General features: G+C 42.6%; 1 pseudogene; it reads left to right on the top strand.

Annotated features, from left to right (window-relative positions):
* Window positions 1–12,359: 12,359 nt before the first annotated feature.
* On the top strand, window positions 12,360–13,463 carry LOC112426158 (transcription elongation factor A protein-like 8; annotated as a pseudogene).
* Window positions 13,464–22,587: the final 9,124 nt, after the last annotated feature.

Raw genomic sequence — 22,587 nt, forward strand, 5'->3', positions numbered from 1 at the left:
AAAAAAAAAAAAGTCCTAAGCAGATTTTTTAAAAAATCAAAAACATCAATCTGTCAATGACTATCTTAAGACAAAAACAGGTTTCTTATTTATTCCAGAATATCAGTTTCAGAGGAAGCTGTCATCCCCCACACAAATAGAATCAACTCCCAATTTTTAAAGAGTTATATCTGATCTGTAGCCAGTTCAAGGCTCGTGTGGCTTTTCCTCCTTCCCAACAGCACATTTTATTTTCAGAGGCTGGAGAAATATAAAGTGCAAATCAAGTTTTCTACTTTTTAGAATTCTGGAAATGTAGTAGAAAGAAACCCCTCATAATTTTGCTTCTTCCCATTCCTTATTAGTATAGAGATCTGAAAGCTGACTGTAAAGGTGAGAAGAGACAAAATTCCAGATATGTCTCTGAACTTACAAAGTGAAGATCATTCACAGTTCTCCCTACTCTCAACCATAACTCTACATCCAGCAAGAACATTTATTTTCACACACTTTTGGGGGAACTTAAGAGCTGAATAACGTGACCAGATGACTTCCTTTTATTCAGTGCCTACTGTGTGCAAAGTGTGGTACTGAATTGAGCTGGCTAAGTCAATAAAACATGAAGTACTGGCCAAGCAGAACAATTTCCACCATTAGTCCTTATAAACTAAAATTACGACACTGAGCCTCCCTCTTTGCCCAGAATTTACAATTTTGAAATAGCAAGGGAGAAGTAAGTTGCAGACGGTCTTAGGGCTAAATTATTTAGGAATCTTTAAAAGGATTCCTAGAGAGGCATGCCATCAAGTTGTTTAAGTAAATTCACAAATTAATCTAACCAAGCTCAGAATCACCTCTATGATTCCAATTTCAACTCTTCCAGTGATGCTTTCCCATTTCCCTGCTGTAAGAAGTCCAGTTTATTAGAACGATGTCATGTTTAACAAATTTCATTTCTATGCTATGACCACTACTCCATAAAAGGCATAGTATCAAACTTAGAATGTGGAACTATAAGGCCTCAGGATTCCATTCCTAGCTCATTCTTAACTTCTGGCATACCAACTACTAAAAAGCTTCCTCTCAGAAAAAGTACACAATAGGAAAAACCAAACTTTCCCCAACATGTGGAGAAAAGTAAACTATGCAATGGGCATGTAGAGAAAACCTTGGTCCAAGCAAAATATTAATGTACATTTTAGTACTCGTGGGGTAAAAACACCTCTGTCACCTTTTAATAGCTAACTTTAAGCAAATAAAATTTTATATCAAGCTAAAGATTTCTGACAAAATTCAAGCATTCAAAAATGAATTTCAACTATCACCATCTGGAATAATGGCTACCCAGAATATTATTTCAGCACAGATGCCCCTTCTCTGTGAAACTCTCCTTGATTACTAACTCTCCTCTCTATGTCCTCCATGGCCCCCGGCATTATAATCACAATACTATTATAACACAAAACTGTCTGTGTAGACATGGAACTCCCTGAGGGCACTGTCATTCCTCCTCTCAGCACCTGATACCTGGTAGAAACTCAATTAATGCTGTTTGATCCATGTATTATAATGAGCTTGGGGCTTCTTGTATCGCTACCTTTACCTTGCATTCACACAAACTAAAGATGACATGATAAATACCTGTTTAACTTCTCACCACCTGCCTTTATCCTTGGCCCTATGAAATGAGTTACTGCACAAGTCCCTGCTCACAGAAAGGTGTAAGATAATTGCTCTTATATTTTTGACTTGCATTTAGTTTGATGATTTTTGCCTTGAGAATTCTTAGAATAATGAATAAATGTAGTTTTAACTTACAAGAGGCCCTACAGAAACAGAAACAAAAATCCAACATATTCAGACTGAATCACAAAAGTAACGACTTATCAGGATGTTCTTTACCTTTCAATATGTCCAATTTGCTATTTCTTCTACATCAGGACACGGAAGAACTTTCCAAAAATGATCTCTACCGCCCAATCAGATGGGAATGTTTCGGTCAAAGCGGAATGACAGCAACTGGTCCCACATTCAGTCCTATAGGGATAAGGAAAAAGTAAAGTTCATACTTCAATTTATACTGATTCCAAGGAAAACCACCCATTCCCCAATGCTCTGCAGCCAAAGCAATCTTTGGAAGAAGAAACAGTAAGAAAACAATTAGGTCAAAAATGGAGAAGGAAGGCAAAACCACTAAAACTCAAAATACAAGAAGTCCAAGATAGGGTCACTGCAGCCCATCTCCATCCCACTGAGGCCTAACCATGCTAATGGATGACTGGGAGCTTAGAAAATCAAAAGCCACCAAATACAAAAGCCTCATTTTAATCATTGTTTTTAACATTTTCCACAACCAAAAACAGTCACCACAGGTTGTGAAATGGACTTTTGTTTCATGTCTTCTCTGTGCTCCTGTTCTTAGCATGGTGGAGATGCTAAAAAACACTGCAAAGCCTAAAATGCAACAGGCCATGAGATAATATAACTTTCAAAAATCAGTTGGTCTAGGGTAAGAGTTCCTAACTTGGGATCCCACTGACTCTCAACAGGTCTGTGGATAGACTTGGGGGAGGGGAAGATGTTTGTGAAACTCCTGGGGAAAGCTCAGATGTTCATTTTGACTAACCTCTAAGTAATAATTAGCATGGCCTTCAATGATGAATGGAAGTAACCATCCCTGATAGCATTAGCAATTCTGTGACCTTGTCACCAACAGAAACCACAAGACATTTTCATGTCACATAGTTTTGTTGCAGATATCTTGGTATAATATATACACTACTTCAAAAATTACAGTCTCATTAGACCTGCAGCTGTATTTTATTATTTAATAATGTGTTATAAAGAAACATATGTTACAACTAATATTCTGATGACTGCTTCCATTTCATTTATAATTCAATGTATTTTATTTTGTGCATTTAAAAAACATTCTCAGAAGGGGGTCCTATGTTTCACTAGATTGCCAAAGGAATACATGGGACATTATAAGGTTAAGAACCCCTGAACTGGCCGGGCACGGTGGCTCAAGCCTGTAATCCCAACACTTTGGGAGGCCAAGGCAGGTGGATCACAAGGTCAGGAGTTCAAGACCAGCCTAGCCAACGTGGCGAAAACCCCGTCTCCACTAAAAAAAAAAAAAAAAAAAAAAAAAAAAACCACACAAATTAGCTGGGCATGGTGGCGTGTGCCTGTAATCCCAGCTACTCAGGAGGCTGAGGCAGGGGAATTGCTTGAACCCAGGAGGCGGAGGTTGCAGTGAGCTAAGATCGTGCAACTGCACTCCAGCCTGGGCGACAGAGCAAGACTCCATCTCAATTAAAAAAAAAACAAATCAAACAAACAAAAAACCCTGATCTAGAGCAAGTAATCTTCACCAAGGCAGGAAGAGAAGTTATTCCACCAACACTATTTCATAGCTGAAGAAAATTAAGCTGCCAGGAAGCCAGGAAACATATCCAAGGCCACAGACATTTGGGGTTGGCGTAGCCCAGGTTAGCACTCACAGCATCTATCTTCCTACTCTCCCATGGGGACCTTTGCTTACATTTCTACAATTGTCATCACTATTACTGTCTTGCCACTAAAGGGAGAAAGGCATTACCTTTCAAAACTAATATAAAACAAAAACCCAAACAACAGAACAAGACAGATGTACAAGATACTCCTTTTTGTTCCTTGATAAAGCACATTACCAAAGCTGAATTTGGTCTGTTAGTGAGATAGTAGTTTTACAGAAATTGGAAGAGTTGGGCTACATAATCCCTCATTCTAAGAGATGTTCAGAGCACTTTGCAGTTAGGCACTAACCTGTCAGGCAGAAACGCCATTATGAGTGGTTAGGGCAGGTGGTCTTACTACTTTGTAGATGGGAGAACTGGAGAAATATAAGGGATTTGTTCAAAGTCACACATAAGTCAATGGGAGAATGAACTTCCTGATTCTACAACCAAGGCTCTAATTACTGTACCAAGTCACCATGAACAAACATTTAGTTGATTATAATGCTTGTGAAACATCTGTATTCTTTTTCCCCACAAACCAGAGAGCATTTTCTTTTTATTCACAGAAGCAGACACTTCTGAGGAGCCAAGTGACATACACTTACCTTATACAAAGAGAACTCTATGGAAATTGTTCTTTTATCTTTTAGCCAATGACCTCCCTATCTACCATCTCTTTTGAAATCATTATCATCTTATATTCTACATGGCTATTAACAAAATATTTTAATGGTTCAATTCCAAATCTCTAAGTCATAAAACTTCCAAATCTCATACTCCCATCCCTCATCTCAACTCTTCTCAAATTTACATTAAAATTTCTCTTCTAGGCCATGCACAGTGGCTCACGCCTGAAATCCCAACACTTTGGGAGGTGGAGGCAGGTGGACCACTTGAGGTCAGGAGTTCCATACCAGCCTGGCCAACATGGTGAAACTACATCTCTACTAAAAATTCAAAAATTAGTTGGGCATGGTGGCGCATGCCTGTAATCCCAGCTACTGTGGAGGCTGAGGCAGGAGAATTGCTTGAACTGGGATGGGGAGGCGGAGGTTGCAGTGAGCCGAGATCGTGCCACTGCACTCCAGCCTGGGCTACAGAGGGAGACTCCATCTCAAAAAAAAAAAAAAAAATTCTAGCCAGGTGCGTTGGCTCACACCTGTAATCTCAGCACTTTGGGAGGCTGAGGTAGGTGAATCACCAGAAGTCAGGAGCTCAAGACCACCCTGGCCAACATGGCGAAACCCCATCTCTACTAAAAATACAAAAATTAGCTGGACATGGTGGCATGTGCCTGTAATTCCAGCTACTTGGGAGGCTGAGGCAGGAGAATCACTTGAACCTCGGAGGCAGAGGTTGCAGTGAGTCGAGATTAAACCACTGAACTCCAGCCTGGGAAACAGAGCGAGATTCCATCTCAAAAAATAAATAAATAAAAATAAAAAAATAAAATACAATTTCTCTTTTTATCCAAACCCTCAAACAACTAATGGAATCTTCATTTCTCAAAGCATCCTTATGCCATTTAACTAACAGCTCCTCTTATAAACCCATCTCTGTCTTTAATAGTTTGGGTGTTTTTCAATAGTGAATAAGGAGGTCTTTCTTAAATTTTTATGTAGGGCCATTACACTATTCACACAAACATCTCTTCCTTGCTAAAACTTTCCAATCACTAGTATTCAGTAAAAAACACAAAACAGGACAATCATGTTGCACAATTTCCACAAAGGTTCTAAACCCACATGTCTTACTTCCAACATCCTTTTGCCCCCTCCTCCCATCTCTCAATGATTTTACAATTTATCCTTACTGTCTGTTAGTTCTAATTCATCACTTTGCTCAGTGCACGAGTCCAAATCTCTGCCCCAAAAACGAACATTTAATTCCTGAATATATCAAGTGATAACTAATACTCCAATACCCATCATTGACCAAAATGTAACTCTTTACATTGACAGTCATTTCCCCACTGAAATCACTGCCAGGGATTTACCTATGTTTGCCGTAACCAAAGTCAAATTTTGCATCAATTCTATCCCATCTTACAGACTCTCTACTACGAGATACTTATGTCCATTTCTCTAACTTATCTAGTAACTTTATTAGTCCCCAATTGGACTCCAATGTAGGCTCTAAGTCTCTCCTATCACTAAAAACCCATTCTTCCTTCCCCCTCCTTCAGACCTCTTGGGAGGACAGATTTCTGGCCTCCTCCTTTATGCTTGGTAGCCTTCCCATAAGGCCCCCAGCAATACTATTATAGGCCTCTGGCCCCTCCCTCTCCTTCCCTCTGGACATAATAACCAACCCTGCTGTTGTTTTACTTAGGATATCTCCATTTCACCAGGCTCGCTCACCCAACACTAAATCAGTGACATCTTAATAGTTTCTGCAACTTTCAAAGGCCGGTGACTAGGGCTCCACTTTGGAAATCACTGGTGTGTCCCACGACCCCCACAATGACTCAGTGACCTAGACATCACCAACTCACCTGCCTCGGCCCTTAACTACTCATACATTCTCCCTAGCTTCCACCTCCCTCTACCCTTCAACAAGTCACTGGCCTGCAAAGTCGGCTTTACCTCTCTCCATCTGAGGGGTCTTACAGACCCCATCAAACTCAATCCCAATTCCCTTATTTAGCTCTCCAGCTCGCCCCTCCAACCTGCATCCCAAGACCCTGGGACCGTGCTCACTCTCCTGGTTTAACCTCTCCAAGCACTGCTTGGGACACAACCTCTGAAAAAAAGAGATGCCCCCATCTCTCCCCACCGCCCGTGAAGCACCCCCACCTCCCCCCACAGGTTCCTCCAGACTCGTCTCACTAAACCCGCAACCCTGGCCCCCGCCCCTTTTCTGCCCCCCTCCACCCCGCTCTTCGTGGCTGTGGCTACCCCTGCCCCCAAACCGGCTCAAAACACGCGGACGCGGACCCGGCCCCCACTACCCCCGGCTCCGGTCCTTCCCCTCCCCCTCCCCCAGGTGCCACTTACCCCGGAGGCAGGAGTGGGGGAGGGGAGAGGAGGTGCGGAGCAGGGGAAGAGGCTTGGGGCCGGGGCGGCTCTCAGCCCCGGGGGGCCGGGGCCGGGGCCAGCGGCAGCGGCGGCGCAGCGTCTCCCCCCGGCGGCGGCAGCGGCGGCGGCGGCGCCGTCCCACTCCGGCAAGCACACATAGGCTCCATTGTCCGCCGGCGCCTCCCCCTTTCCGGCTCCCCCCTCCCGGTCCCGCCCCTTCCCTCCCTTCGGCCCTCCCCCGCCGCACCGCGCCACGAAAGGTACAGCCGGCCCCGCCTCGGACGCGAGCGGAGGGTGCCCCCTCCCCTCGGCCCGACGTCCCGCCCGCAGGGAACCGGGACCGCCCCGCCCCGCCTCAGCGTCCGGCCCCGCCACCGGGAAGGGCCCGCCCCTCCAGGGAAAGTCGCTCGTCCCCCTCCCCGGACGCGCGCGATGGTACCAACCAGCCGCGGCCTCCTCCCTCCCCCTTCCCGCAGGGCCCCGCCCACCAGGCAGCCGCGCCTCCCGGCGCCCCGCCCCCGATATTTTACTACGGGCCCGCCCACCGCCGGCACCACCTCCTGGTTTGCATAGGCACGCCCGCCAGGGCCCACCCCAGACCGTCACCCGGCCGGAGGGGACGCCCACTCCCCAGCTTAAAGCGGCAGAGCTCTAGTCCGCAACTCCAGAGCCTCCCGAGGGGCCGGCGGGGCGGGAGGTGCGGCCCGGGAGGGTCTCCTCTTCCCGTCCCTTCCTCCCCACGCGCGCACTCTCCCGGACCTCCCCGCCGCCTCGCGCAGCCCTGGGAGCAACCCAGCGGGGCTAGGAAAGGCGCGGAGGGGGAAGGGCAGCGTGGAATTTGGCCATCTTTGACAGAAACGAATTGAAGAGCCGGTCTTTCCTTCACTCTTCCCTGCCGCCCAGGTCCCGGCCTAGCCCTCAACCTTCAAGGCCACCTCCTCACACCTCCGGGACGCAGTTCCACCCTGCTTTCCGGTCCCTTCTCTCCACCCCTGAGTCTGCACCGCCTGGGCCATGGCCGGCTTTCTCCCCTCGCAGGGGAGCAACCCCTGCCCGGGACTGCGCTCTCCTCCACCCTCTGCGAAGTGCAGGAGTCCCGCTAATGCGCCAGGGGTGCCGGGTCTCCTTTCACATCAGGCCTAGCCCAGCCTGGCTCAGGCATCGCTGCCTGGTGCCTACAGAGGGGACCTCTGTCCAGGACCTCACGTCGCTTCACAGCCGGGGTAGCTCCCCTAATTTTTTGGAAGATCTCTGCTCTGGAGGGCTCAAAGCCCGAGGATCCCGGCGCTGTCGTGAGAGGGTAGCCCATTAGATTACACTTTTTCTCAGAAGGATAAAATGACAGCATCATGGTTAGAGCATGTGGCTGAATCAAAGCTCAGATTCGGGCTATTCCTGCTTCATCTGTGTGGCCCTGGTTGCTGTTGTGAACAACTGTTATTATAGATCTGTCTGCTCTGCACCCTCCCCAAAATACACTGTTGTTGCACCTCTGTGCTTGTGCCTTGTGGGGTCTTGATCTAAGTAAGCTGCTTTGGCAACTGTGCACTGACCCCGCAGCTCTTCTGAATCAGTTAGGTGAAGACTGCCCATGTTAGAGTGTACTGCGTGTTCTCCCTGGAGACAGATGGAGGCAATATGGCCAGGAGAACGAGATAAGTCTTCTGCTCTTGCTTCTGTCACCCATGGTTTTAACCAGGGTACTTATTCCTGTGTCGATTTCCCTTCCTAAAGGAAACCTTCCTTGGGCAACCTTTTAAGGAATGGTGCTAGTTGTAAAGGATGGTCAAGAGAGCCCTAAATGATAAAGCCGATCTGCTTTAGAAATCATTTAAAACTCTTTAACTGGTCAATGTAAGTTACTATACCCTGCCTCCCCTGCTTAGATCCTATGAAAAACTGTGGCAAGGTATTTTCTCTTTGTCTTCTGTCATGACTGAGGATATAAATTAAAGAAGAAAGGCAATAGTTGGTATAAACAATATTAAGATCAATTGAAGAATTCCAAACAGAAAATAATTAAAATGCCTTTTGTTAAGTTTGGGGCATAGAATATTTGATGTAACATAGCTAAGAACCCTTGTAAGAAAAGGCAGGAGGAAAAAGTCAGGTATGGACCTAACGGACTTTTCCTATGGTATTAGAAAAGACAACCAAATCAGGAATATGCAAGAAACATTTGGGATTGCTAATGTTAGGTGGAAAGAGGTGGAAAGAAGGAACTCACAGGACTTATCTGTATGAGAAAACCACTGCCAAAATAAGCTCTGGCCTGGGGGGAATCCCAGACCAGATCACCTCTGCTCAGCAAGCTCAAAACAAACTCAATAACAATAATACACATGTTAAAAGAAAGTCTTAGCCATTTTACTAAGCGTTAAGCCCTCATGCAGCCATATGTGTCAAACTTCAAACTTATTATTGAATCAGAAGAAAAATACAAACGAATATTAAACATACGACACTAGGGTAAAAGAATAATAATATTGAGAATTTAAGCATGCTAAAAGTCATGAAATCTAAAGGTTAGAGGTTCCATAGAAATGGTAATTTAGCTACATTGCAGATGGGATAGAAATGTGTTTTAAAATAGAATTTATTCTATTAAATAGTTTATATTACTAGAATTTTTGCACTCTGAATTTTCTACCTTGTATGCATTTTCATCTCACTTGACAAAGAATTCTATTTTGGTGTATAAGGATTTAACACACTGTATATACATAAACATTAATGGATAATGAAATGCTTTTTTAAAAAGCATCCTATGAATAAAAGCTTCAAACTGTTACTGCTACTCTAGAAATTTTAAGATAAGAAATCATTTTTTTACCCAAATGGTAAAATTGCTAAAAATAAAGGATTTTGATGCTAAAGAGACTTGGTTTTGATTTTCTCACTTACTGAAATTTGCTTCTCATAATGATGAGCACTCACTGTGTTGCAAACATGGATGATGTAAGTTTGACTTCTTAGTTCTTTAGCTAATCATAGCATTTATGTTAGGTTTGCCTCCAGTTTTTCCACCTGTAAACTCCACTTTCAAGTTGAGGCAACAAGTGCTTTTGTTTCCTCAGTTCTTGATAAACTTACACCTAAATTTTAGGATTGGAAGGAATTCCATCCTGTCTTACAGAATGCTAAGGCATAGAAGTTCAATGATTTGCCAAGATTATGCTCAGTTTTAGGGACTAGAATTTAAGTCCAAGACTCCACAGCAGTATTCTAAATTCCAATGATTGTTCATTCCTAACAATATTTATTATTGTAGGAGAGAATATGAAAGTCTACCTTAGAAATGATGAAACCAAGACTAAGAAAGGTTGAGCCCACTCAGCCAGCTGGTATCAGGGTTATGAGAAGGCTTAACAAATTCTTGCCTTGGTCAAAGCCCTCAGCTTGTCCGTGGGCTCCTGCTGCTTGTACTATTAATATTTATTACCGATTCATCTACCTCATTGTTCACTAAAACTGGTGAATTTCAGCTTCAAAAAAATACTATCAAGAGAGTCATTAATGATTGAAAATGAAGGGTAAGAATGGAATAGCATCTAACCATTAGAAAGTCAATCTAATCTCTTGACTTTCATAGTGCTGTGCCCCAATGCTGTAATAACATGGCCAGGAAATTATTTCTTTTTTAGGTTTCCTAGGAAAAAGAAACAAATCTCCTTATCCTACCTTTCACCAGTCTATTGAAGTCAATGGGGGAGTCCCAGAGCTTCATCCCTGGCTGGAAAATTTAAAACTAATTGTCTCCTTTGTTAGGTGGAAATCAATTTTCCCGCCTCCTTTCCTCCTGCAGCTTCACCTGAGGCCCCTGGCATTCGATGAGAGCTTGAGTCTTGTTCTGCGTCACCACATACCTGTTCTTCACAACTTGGGAATCAGAGTCACCATTATTATGAAGCTTTGAAGTGACATTCAGATCCTACCACCAATGCTTCCCCTTTGTTTTCATCCTCAAACCTGCATGGTTGTGCTTCCTATTCTCATTACCTTCTAAAATTCAGGTTTTATGACATTCTCATTTCCTGAGCCCTAAATGATTGACATAATGATCCTGATCCTTACCACTTTTCCTATTTAACCATTGTCCATCATGCCTTAGCAAAGGACAATCTACGTGTTCCACATGCTTTAACCATTTCTCTCCAAATCTCTTGCTCTTCATACCAGTTCTTCACATCAATTCTTAGAATCCCACTTTCCTTTTCTTCCTCAATTTCCACTAATTTATTATTTAGAGAGAGTCTCCTATGTTTGCCCAGGCCGGTCTCAAATTCCTAGCCTCAAGCAATCTTCCTGTCTTGGCCTACCAAAGGGTCGGGATTATAGGCATAAACCACTGAACCCAGCCTCATTTCTTATTCATAACTGCTTTCCCAACAATAATTCTGGGTGTTTCTACTACTTTGTTTAATTCTCCTAGACATTTCCGTAGGAATTTTGCCCTCCAGATGACCTATTTTGTTTTTCCTGATTTCAGCCTGTCCCACTGGACTCTTCCCAGCTCACACAATCAATCTCTTCCCAGTTTCTCTAGAATTACTACCCAACTATTTCAGCCTTGATTTCACCTTTATGGTTTGCATTCAGGTTGCACTCACTGGCCACTTTGTCTCCATGGAATCCTTGACCATCCACCATTCTGGCCATGGAAATTCCCAATGCTAAGATGTACCTTCACTTCCTTATTTCCACATCTGGTCAACCAGATATTGCTAGAAAAAACATGAAGCCAAGAAAATGGATCCCAACCAAAATTAAGGTGATGACATTGAATTTCTTTACTTACCACTTTGTAATCCTTTTATGTATCCTCATTGTTGTCTCTATCATTTTCCACAGCAATTATTCCAAATTCTATCCATACTACTTCTACACTGCAAGACCAACCTTGTCATCTCATCTCACCTCTGAAGGACCTTGCTCACTCTTCTCCCATCCATTGGCTTCTTACTCTTTGCTTTAGAATCTTCAGTAAAATTTTTCTTACATTAGTACCCTTTTTTCCCCCTTTTTAAAAAATTCCCAATTTATCCAGAGGGCAACCTACATTCTCTGCCACAACAATTGTGTTTCCTCCTTTGTAATTAACCCAACCATTCTACCAAAATGCTCTGTCCAATATGGCCAAACCTAATTGCCAAATTCATGTAACGAATATCCTTTCCTCCCTGAATCTCTTTTTAGTTGTTAATTCCAAGATGTGATGATATTACAGTTTTGCCTTCTTCATTGATTTAAATTCTTCCCATTGTCTCCTAATTGTGGATGTTCTTTAAAGTCTTTGGTTCTTTGATCTTGTCTCTCTCCAATTTTCCCTAGGTCATTTCACTCTCCTAACTTTAGCTATCATCTCTTTGAAGTTTAAAGAACTTTAGCTATGACCAGCACATCTACAGGTCTAGCTCAGGCCTCTCTTGAACTTAATCCTGCATTTCTACCTACTCAGCTTGCTCATCTAAAGTGACTTAACATGTCAAAAAGCAAACTCACCGTCTGTCAAGATTAAGTCTCACTTCTGAATTCCCTATATCTTTCACTTAGACTTAAAACTTTGTGGTAATCCTGACTCAACATCTTCTGTCTTTGTCTCCTCTCATCACCAGTGTCCACAAATTCCTCCTTAAATCAATTTCTTGTTTTCTGTTTCCAAGATGGGACTGTTGCGATAGATATCCCTGCCTCCAGCCTCTCCCCTTATCAGTCAATTCTACATGCTCTTGCCAGATAGATCTTTCTTTAAAAAGCGGTTTACATATACCACCATTTTTTACATAGTTCATGCAGTGTCTATTCCTTTTTAATTATTTAAGCCCTGCTGGTTCTGCTGGGCCCAATGAGGGCCCCTCTATCTACCTTAAGATCTCAACGATATGCCTTATAGGCCAGGGCCTGTTTCCCTGTAGCAGCTCCCTATTGCTGGAGAAGGAGAAAAGTGCCCAAGATCCTTTCAGAATTAATGTATTCAAAAAGGAAATAAAAAATACTCAATATGCAAAAGTCTTGTGAAGAAAATGAGGGAAAACCACAGAACATGCCAAAGGCCGAGGAAGATCGCCCTTTGGAGGATGTACCACAGGAGGCAGAAGGAAATCCTCAACCTTCCGAAGAAGGTGTAAGCCAGGAGGCAGAAGGAAACAGCCTGGCCAGGGATTTAAAGAGGACACACCCGTTAGGCCTTTGAACCCTGAAGAAATGATAAGAGGAGTAGATGAGCTTGAAAGGCTTAGGGAAGAGAGAAGAAGAGTAAGAAACAAGTTTGTGATGATGCATTGGAAGCAAAGACATTCACGCAGCTGTCCTTATCCTGTGTGCTTTAGGCCTTGAATTCATTTTTGCCTAATGTTAAAATCTGGCCCAAGCTTGCTTTCTGTTAGCATTTTCTGTTGTATCTTTGACCTCCATTTTACTTTTAATAATCTGATGAAATTTTGTTTTAGGTAGTTTCCTTGGTACCAGCACCTCATTGGATTTTGGATTTTGACCCATTTTCCAGGTCTATTTCTCAATTGGAAACTTTCACACATTTGCATGGGAATGTGTTCATTCCATGTTGTAAAGTAAAACATAACAGGTTATGGCAAAGCAGCATATTTAATATCAGCTCACATATATAGGATAAAATTCCAAACTTTGTGTGTGTGCATGTGTGTATACATGCATCCATATAACATACATCAAAAACTTAACCAAGCTTATTTCTGTGTGATGTGAAATTTTATTTGTTTTCTTCTTTTTATTCTTTTTGCTTATATGTGCTTTTTAGTGAACACGTGTCTCACACACAAAAAGAATTAAGGATTTTTTTTACAAGTAAGAGTCAAATAATTTGCAACCAGCTTATGAGGGCAATGGGGGCACCTAAACTCTTGATGAAAGAACAATAAAAAAGAAATGTAAACCTCAAATTACCTCTGGATCTCTTAGCCAGAGGAATAAACTGGCAATTATTACAGATTAAAAAAAAAAAGCTCTCAACAATATTGTATAATAGAAACAATACTGGTTTTAGAGTCATATGGACCTGGGTTTGGATATTAAACTATATTTTTGTAGCCAAGTAATTTTGATCAAAAACAATGTTTTCTTTCTCATCTATTTTAGTGGTAGATGTTTATTATAATCAACTTAAAAATATAGCCCAGATATGCAAACTTTTGCTCTAGGTCCCAGTCTTCCCCCATATCCCAAGAGCAGAATCTCACATCTCTTTTGTTTTTCAATTATTTATTTATCGTAATATTTATTGAGCAACTACTAAGTGCAGGGCTTGGGGGATACAAAAAATGAATCTGACATTCAATTCTGTTTTCAAAGTATAATCAGATTTGTATGGAGGGTTCATTCATTAATAAGAAAAAAAAAAAAAGAGTTTACTAAGTGCCTACCATGTGCTGGGTATTGTGCAAAGTTCTGAAGATTCAAAAAAAGTATAACTTAACTCCCCTGATGTTGGGATCTGGGATCTAGCTTGTTAAAAATATTGACAAGTAAACACTTATAATCACTTATAATAAGTGGCATAATATGAATAAATGCCAAGTGTTTGGGCATACAGAAGAAAGGTATCTAGTCCAGGCAGGAGAGTCAGGGTATGCAATAAGACCTGAGTGGAATCTTAAAGAATGCGTAGGAGTCAGCCAGGCAACGGACTCAGCAATGTGACAATGTATATAAATAACCACAATGCAAGATAGAAGGTAATAAATAAATGGCAGAGCAGAAGCAAAAAGTAAATCGGCCATCAGAGGAAATACATTATTTGAGGGAGAAGACATGAGCAGAACTACTTCACAGAGGTGGAAGCACTTGAGGCAATCTGAGGGTCAGGTTGATTCAGGCATACAGTGGGGCTGGATGCCTCTTCGTCTTCTCAGCACCTCATGCAGTGCCCTGCATACACAGGGACAGCACCTTGTTTGCTGTGATGATGATGGTGATGGTAATAATGATAATATCTAGGTTTGTTTCTCATGAAGTTTGTTCCTCTGTTTTCCCAGAATGTTTACAAGGGGAGACACGTGATTCAAAAACCCACTTCTGGGTGAAAACCACATGATTTTGAATCCTACCTCTGCCATGAGCAGGCTGTATAACCTTGGAAAAATTACTTAACCTCTCTAGGGTGTTTTCCCCCCCATAAAGTGGAGTACTGATAATAGGTATTTTTCTCCCAGAGTAGTGTGGGAATAAATGAGTGACTGTAGACATGTAGGAATAGTGCCTAGCACATAGTTAAGTGCCCGATAAATGTTGGTTCTTATTGTTGCATTTGGCCGTCTCTGGATTTTCCAAAATGGAATTGGCCTGTGGGGAGATTTTAGGGACACTGAAAGGCTACCCCCTCAATACCTCACTCATTCTCACACCCAACCTCGCTTACTGATATCTCCTCAACTCTCCTGACACACTCTTGTAAATTCTGACATTAGAAATTCATACTTTGGATTTAAGATGTCACTTCGCCCAGCCCCTGGGGGGGATAACATAATAAAAGGTTAGCCCTGTTTCATTTTAATAAGTTATCTGGCCAGACCTCTATCCTCCTTAACTGCTAACTGCACTGAGGGAATATCGTGGGGAAGAAAGAAAAGGCTAATTTTGAAGCTTGGAGAACTTTCCCCAGAAATTCAAGATAGAGGGAAAGATACTCAGAGGGCTTTCTGAGGGCAGCAAGTCCTCTGGGATTGGAAGAAGTGGTTCAGATTGGCGAGAGATGCCAAGAAGTGATGAGGAAAACAAAAACAAGGTCATCTGTGCCAGTAAAGACAGGCTTTGCTAACTTAAACAGTGCTGACCTTGATTTGGGGGCTCTGCATCAACTGCTCTTTTCTCTACTCTCTGCTAGTGTTTTGGAATAACACTGCTCAGGATCACTCTTGATTCACAGTCATTGAGGGCACTATCCAGGTGGTTAAGGAACCCCCGTTTGTAAAATCTCGCAATTACTTTTATGTGTTTGCTTTCTTAGTTATTGTTTATCAGTCAAGCATTAATAAGCACCTACTACGTGTCTAATGCCAAACTAAAGCAGAGTGAGAGCTTCATTGGAAGCTGAATAAATACCCCTCCTCCAGAATCTTACAGTCCAGTCGAGGAAACAACTACAACAGAAGATGTTTAATAATTAATTTCTAAACAGAATTACAGACACTGCACAAATGATAGATTTCCGGGGAGTGGGAGGGCGGGACGAGAAGCAATGATTAGAATCTGGAGTAGTGTGTGATAATTTTGTGAAGGATCAGAAGCTGAACTGGCCTTGAAGAATAGGATTTGGGCAGTTCCAGCAGGGGAGGATGGCCAGGAGGGAGAGACAAGGAGCCAAGCCAGAGACTGAAAGGAGCACAGTTTATGTGCGGGTAGTGAATCAGAAAATGATAGTGGTAAAGGTGAGTAGAAACAAACATAATAGCAGCCGCTGTTTATTGAGTATTTAGTATGTGCATGTGCCAAGCACTATTCTAAGGACTTTCTATGATCTTATTTATATACACAATAACCCCATGAGGTATGAATTGCTCTCCCTCAACTGTTTTGCAGTTGAGGGGCCAGATACGTAAAAAGGTAAGGTAACTGTGCTGAGTCATGTGTCTAGAGAGTGGTGGAGCTGAGATTAAAGCCAAAGTCAGCCTGAGGTGAAAATGCTTAATCTTTCCACATTATAGCCTCTCTTCAATGTATGTGTTAGGATCAGTGGGGAATACAGATAGATAAATAAGATGGGAATTAATTATGAAGAATACAATTTAGAGAAAGTATATAAGAAGAATACACTGAGGTTTTTTTTAAAAAAGCTACGGTTTACAGAATACTGGCTGTGGAATAGGCACCGTTCTGACAGCATTACCCTGAATGTGATTTATAATTATACCCATTTCACAGATGAGAAAACCAAAATGGAGAGGGTAAATGATTTGTTCAAGCCTCGCAACGGTTAAAAAGCACTGTACAGATTTGAATGCCAGGCTAATGGCAAAGCCTGTATTCTTGCTGCTATCCTGGACTGCCTTTCTCCTTATGCAAAGGAAAAAAACATGTAAAAATAACACCATTGCAATTTGCATGGTATTTTTCAAAGTATTTTTTATATTCACAGCCACACTTGATCCTTATGACAACCATATGATAGGCCTAGTAGATAGCTCCCATCATAATGATTAATAATAATAGTCATAATAATCATTAAAATAACAACATTTGCCAGCACTGATTGAGTGTTCTTCATACATCCGGGCACTGTGCTAAGGGTTTTGCATGTATTATATAACAACTCTATAAGAAAGGTTCTATAATTATCCTTAATTTGCATATGAGGAAACGGGCTCAGAGAGGTTAAGTAACTTAACGAAGGAGCTGGACTCAGGTAAGTTACGAGACTGGTTCAAGGTCACGTGATGATGAGTGGTGATTCCTGAACTAGAACACAGATCCCCCGATTCCATATCCATGCATGCTCTTTTCATGTTACTATTTTAACCATTAATCTGCAGCTATAGGAAGGAAGATTTGAAGAAAGAGCTACAACAGGCAAGGAGAGAAGCCAGAAAACAGCAGAAATTCAGGTGTGAAATGATGCAGATCCAGGTAGGGCAATGTAAAGATAAATGAAGAAGTAGGAGATTCAGGTGCTAGCTGAAGAAGATTGTAGCAGCTTACTTCTGAAGCATATAAAGGTAAGAGGAAGGAAGAATAGTGTGTTTGGTTTCTAGCCATAAAATTGGTGGAAAGTGGGGGCAGTATGGTCAGAAGTGAGACGAATTCAAAAATGACACTGGGTAGAACGTGCTGGTGGCTCATGCTGGTAATCTTAGCACTTTGGGAGGCTGAGGCAGGAGGATGGCTTGAGCCCAGGAGTTAGAGACCAGCTTGGGCAAGATGGCAAGATCTCATTTCTATAAAAATAAAATAAAAAATGACACTGGTCTACAGTGAGCTACCACCACACATCAGCTAGGAATGGCTATAATAAAAAAGAAAGACATTGGTAAGTGTTGGTGAGAATGGGGAGAAACTATCACTTTCATGCATTGCTGGTGGGAATGTAAAATGCTGTAGTCACCTTCAAAAACAGTTTAACAGTTTCTTAAAAAGTTCAATGTAAGTTTACCATGTGACTCAGAAATTCTACTTCTAGGTGTCTGAGATAAATAAAAATGTATGTCTACACAAAGAATTGTATGTGAATGTTCATAGCAGTATTATTCCTAATAGCCAAAAAGTGGAATCAATCTGAATGTCCATCAACTGATGAATGGTTAAATAAAATGCAGTCTCTCCATACAATGAAATATGAAATGAACAGCAATAGGAAATGAACTGCTGATACACACTACAACATGGATGTACCTCAAAACCCCTTTGCTAAGCAAAAGAAGCCTGAAAGAAGCCAGATGCAAAAGACTACATATTGCATGATTTCATTTACATGAAATGTCCTGTAAACGTAAATCTATAGAGATGGAAAGCAGATTAGTGGAGATGGGAATGGGGATCGACCGCAGATAGTATAGGGATCTTTTTGGGGTAAAGTAAATGTTCTAAAAGTGGATTTTAGTGGTGGTTGCACAACACTGTAAATTTACAAAAAAAAAATCATTAAGTCATACACTTAAAATGGGTAAATTTTATGGTTTGTAAATTATACCTCAATAAAGTTGTGTTTTAGAAAAGTGAAGCTGATTTGTAAAAGACGAAAGAGAGTCGAGTTTTAGAATTATGGGGGACTGAACACCAAAATGGAGATATCTTGCCAAGTGAGAGGATAGGCTGGAGGTGCAGAGGTGAGAGCTGAAGCCAAGAAAATGAATGAGCTCACCAAAGGAAAACGTATGCAAGAGAAAAGGAAGATGTCAAGGGTAAAGCTTTCAGTATCACTACCATTAGGAGCAGGGATGATGGTTTGCCTGGGCTGATATGGTGCTCACCCTGGTAACAACATGTCCAGGTAATGTTAAAATTCACTGATATCCTCTAAGCATGCACCCACTGAGAGCAGAGGTATAAGCCCCAAGGCATGGCAAACAGTAGGGTAAATCTGTCTGGAGGAAAATTGCCTCTAAATGACTAAAATACACAAAGATAACTGGGAATGGATTGAATATGTTCCCTGTATTTTGGGTTTAAAAAGAAAACTGAACAAACACTTTAACCTAAATTAGAAATCACATCAGCATTAGGGAGTGCAGGGTCTCAAAAGCAGTATTTCACTTAGTCACTGGGGATGTGATGCTGGACCACCCCTACAACAGTGCTCTTTGGTCCCGATATTGGCTTCTGACTTTAGAAAGAGCTAGCAGAGACTCTCAGGTAAACTCTGCAACTGCTTTCCCACCTCTGAATTTGGGACAAACCCTCCTCTTCCTCCTGGCTTCGCTCCACCCCACCCCATCGATAGCACTTCTGGGAGGGGGTGCTCCCACGCTAGGAAACTAGTGAGCCTCTCTTTCTCCTAAAGTCTGACATCTTGATGCCTTGGCGATAGAGGGAGAACCCAAACAATCCTTTTTGTTTCATCTTATTTCATATTTCTGTAAATGAAGTAAATGTACACTGTCCTTTTTTGTTAAAGGGTGAAAAATAAGAATCTGAGAGTTCAAGGTCAAAAGTAGTGGTGAGTAGAAAAGCAAGCCTAGGGTCCGAAATGGCACTGGCTTCAGGACCACCCACATCATACTGAGGGTTCAGCTAAGTCGGGCCTCTTAACCTTGAGTCCGCAACGGAAACTAAGGCTAGAACTTGGATGGAGAAAAAAAATACATCTTTGCTTCCATTAGTTAATGAAAATTATCATTTCCTTCAATTATGGATCCAGGCAACAGATCAAGGTGGTATGAGCAGCTCATGATGTTTTAACCAGCAGAATCACAGATATCCCAAATATCGCTTATAGTCATCACTATGGCAGTACAATAATTATAAGACCTGCCAGTAGACTTTTTAATTAATGCTCTAATAAAGAAGCACATATTACTATATCACAAACTTGACTTTTAAAATATTTAGATCATTATATTTCATTATAACCTATTTTTGTAATCCTAAGTAATTTATTTTATGTATCTAAAATTATTATTCTGTTCGTAGGCTTCACGAGACTGTTCATGGGGGCCCATAGCACAGAAAAGTGGAAACATCCCTGGGCTGGAGGAACTCTTCCCTAATCCCCATCAAACACCACACACACACACACACACACACACACACACACACACACACACACTCGCCTCCCTACAAGGCCTGAAATCCCGCCATTAGAGAACATTTCCTTTGGGTTTTTAAGATTCCCATTAAAATGCAAATGCCCCCTAAGGAGAAGAACTTCTCAGAGTGTTATTAGTTAACCCCTTAAATGAGGTTGTTTAGCAGCTAGCTGGGCACAACATCCTACAACTCAATTAAACAAACGTTTATTGACCTCCTGCCATGGTTAAGGAGCCAGACTTGGGGATAGGGAGCAAAATCCCACAAGGTTTCTCCCCTCAAGGGGGCTTGCAATCTAGTAGGGTGAGTAAAGGAAGTACAAAAAAGACAGGAAGAGAAACGCAACGCCAGAGGTGCAAAGAGCAAAGCCTGTTCCGGGGGAGGGCGGCTGGGAAGCAAGAGATCCATTCATGCGTGCATTCTAGAAGGACTGACTGCCTGTGGACTCCGGGCTAGGTCCTCAGAACACAGCCTGAGCCAAGTTCACTGCCTAGTGTTCAAGTTAAACAGATAAACCACAAGTAAGCTACTGTCGTTGGGTTCTCTCGGGCGTGTAAAGTCTGGGGAAGCACAGAGGAGGGAGTGACTTAGCGGCTATGGGGGCGGGAAAGAGTCTAGAAAGACTGTCGTTGTGATGAATGTGGCACGGAATAAGTGACATATGAGCCGAGTCTATCTAGCAGGGTAAGTTTAGGAGAGACGGGGTTGGGTGGGGCGGGGGGCGCAGAGAGAGAGAGAGAGAACGAACCACATTCCTGGCGGAGGTATGTGTAAAGGGCCTATGCTGAGAACCATTTCGGCGTGGTGGGAGCGCTTAGCGATAGTGGAGGAACCAGGCAGGAAGGCAGGAGATGGGCCTGGAATTGTAAAACAGGGCATCTTAAATTTAAGGCTGAGGAGTTTGCATCTTATCCATTTGGAACAATCAGAAAATTCTTCACTGCCAGGAAGCAGTGAAGAAGGTGTTTGAAGAAGGAGGTATTTGAGCTGGGCCTTAAAGCATGAGAAAAATTTCAACAGGTGGAGAGGGGGCTGAGAGAGGGTTTCAGGGTAAAAGAATAGCATAGCCGGGCACAGGGGCTGAAGACTCCGGGCTTGGGAAAAGCCTGCGAGAGCAGTGTGTGGTCCAGAGGGTCCCGAGCACTGGGATCACATGGAGGCCTATTAAGGGCGGGTCCCCTGGCCCCGAAGCAGACCCCAAATCAGAATCGCTCACGGCAGGCGCCTGCTAGCCAAGCTCTTGATGCGCAGTAAAGTTGTTCAGTGGCTTAGTAGGCGAGAAGGCCAAAAAGGAAAGTGACCTCTGAGTGCAGGGTAAAAATCTGCACTTAAATGGGAAGGCTCCTGAGAAAGCACCCAGTGAGAGAGTGGCATTTATCAGAGTCTTACTTGAGGAAGGTTTACCAGACAGAAGAACTTAGGATGGAAAGTGTGGAGACCCAGTTAGACGCTATTACAGTAGTCCAGGTAGCGGGTAATGAGGACTGAATTTTGGTAGTGGGAGGGGGAAGAAGGGAGAAGGGACAAATGTAAGACATTTGGGTGGCAGAATCTACATGGCTCCCCGGGCAACTGAAGTGGGTGGAAAGGCTGAGTCACACATGACTTCAGGGAGCTAAGCTGGGCGGTGGGGGAAAACAGCAGAGCCTTTAAAAGAAAAGTAGAGTTAATAAGGCGACTTTATGGGGAAGGTGATCCGTTGAGAGATACAGTGCCAAGCACAGAGAGGCCAATACTAGTGACGGTTTTTATTTTGCATCCCACTGTAGTTAGTGGGACACAGGATGGAGCACAGGTGGTACTCCTGGGCTGACAGCGGGCTGAATTTATCACCATTTTGTTGAGGATCCCCTAACAAGGTGGCAGGAGCTCTGAGCTATAAAACCAGGCAAGTCCCTTCTCCTCTTAGGAGCTCCTCTTTCCTCCTTGGAAAAGCAGGTGATAATAAAACCTATCACCCACTCATCCCTTGGGAGAGCTGCGAAGAGCAACCAATATACATACATAAATATGCTTGAAGCACTCAGCAAGAACAAAGTGTGCTAGAAATGCTAAACAATAATAAATTCAGCCACCCCCAGTTCACTCTGATAATAAACAAGGTGTCTTTTTTAAAAGCAGGTGTAGTTAACTAGGTACTAACTTTGAGGCTGTCTTACATAGCCTCTAACAACAGGTAATTAAATCTGAACTCGATTTTCAAGAGTACCCTCATCAGAGGGTCTCAGAATGACCCTAATACCTCCATGAAACCGAGGTCTGGACTACATAGCAATTAATTAACATGAAAATTGCTTTATCATCCCCTCCCCATCCTTGGCATCATGTGTGACTAATATCAGCATCCAAACTACAGGCAGTCCCCACCATCCCCCCAAGCTGTACTCTTTGTCACATGTCACACCCCTGAGGTCCGTCTCTTGGCAGAATGGTGCCATATAAAATATTCAGATCCTAGGTAGGATGTGTGCAACCTACATGGAAAAGAAGGCTGTCAGAAAAACAGAAAGCAAAAAACTGCACTCCTAAAATGACAAAGATTGCAAATCCAGTTTTAAAGGAACACATCTCTAATTATATGTTCCATGCATAGCAAATCTCTTTTAATAAATCCCACCACAATCTCTGCTCCCCTAAAGAGCAGACCTGATAGGTAATAACTCCCCTCCTCTGTGGTAAAATCCAATTTTCACACCTGGTAAATGAAATAACTCCACTGTGAACCAAGGTTGGGTTGGGGTGAGCTGTTAACAGAAGGTTAGGGGCTGTGCATCATGTAACAGCTCTTCTGGGAGCCCCTTCCAGATATTTGCTCTTTTTATGCCAGTTGATGCTATTTGGCCAGAAAACCTCCAACCTCCAAGGTTACAAAGTTA

This window comes from Macaca nemestrina, chromosome 1, assembly GCF_043159975.1.
Source record: "Macaca nemestrina isolate mMacNem1 chromosome 1, mMacNem.hap1, whole genome shotgun sequence".
Taxonomy (NCBI): Eukaryota; Metazoa; Chordata; class Mammalia; order Primates; family Cercopithecidae; genus Macaca; species Macaca nemestrina.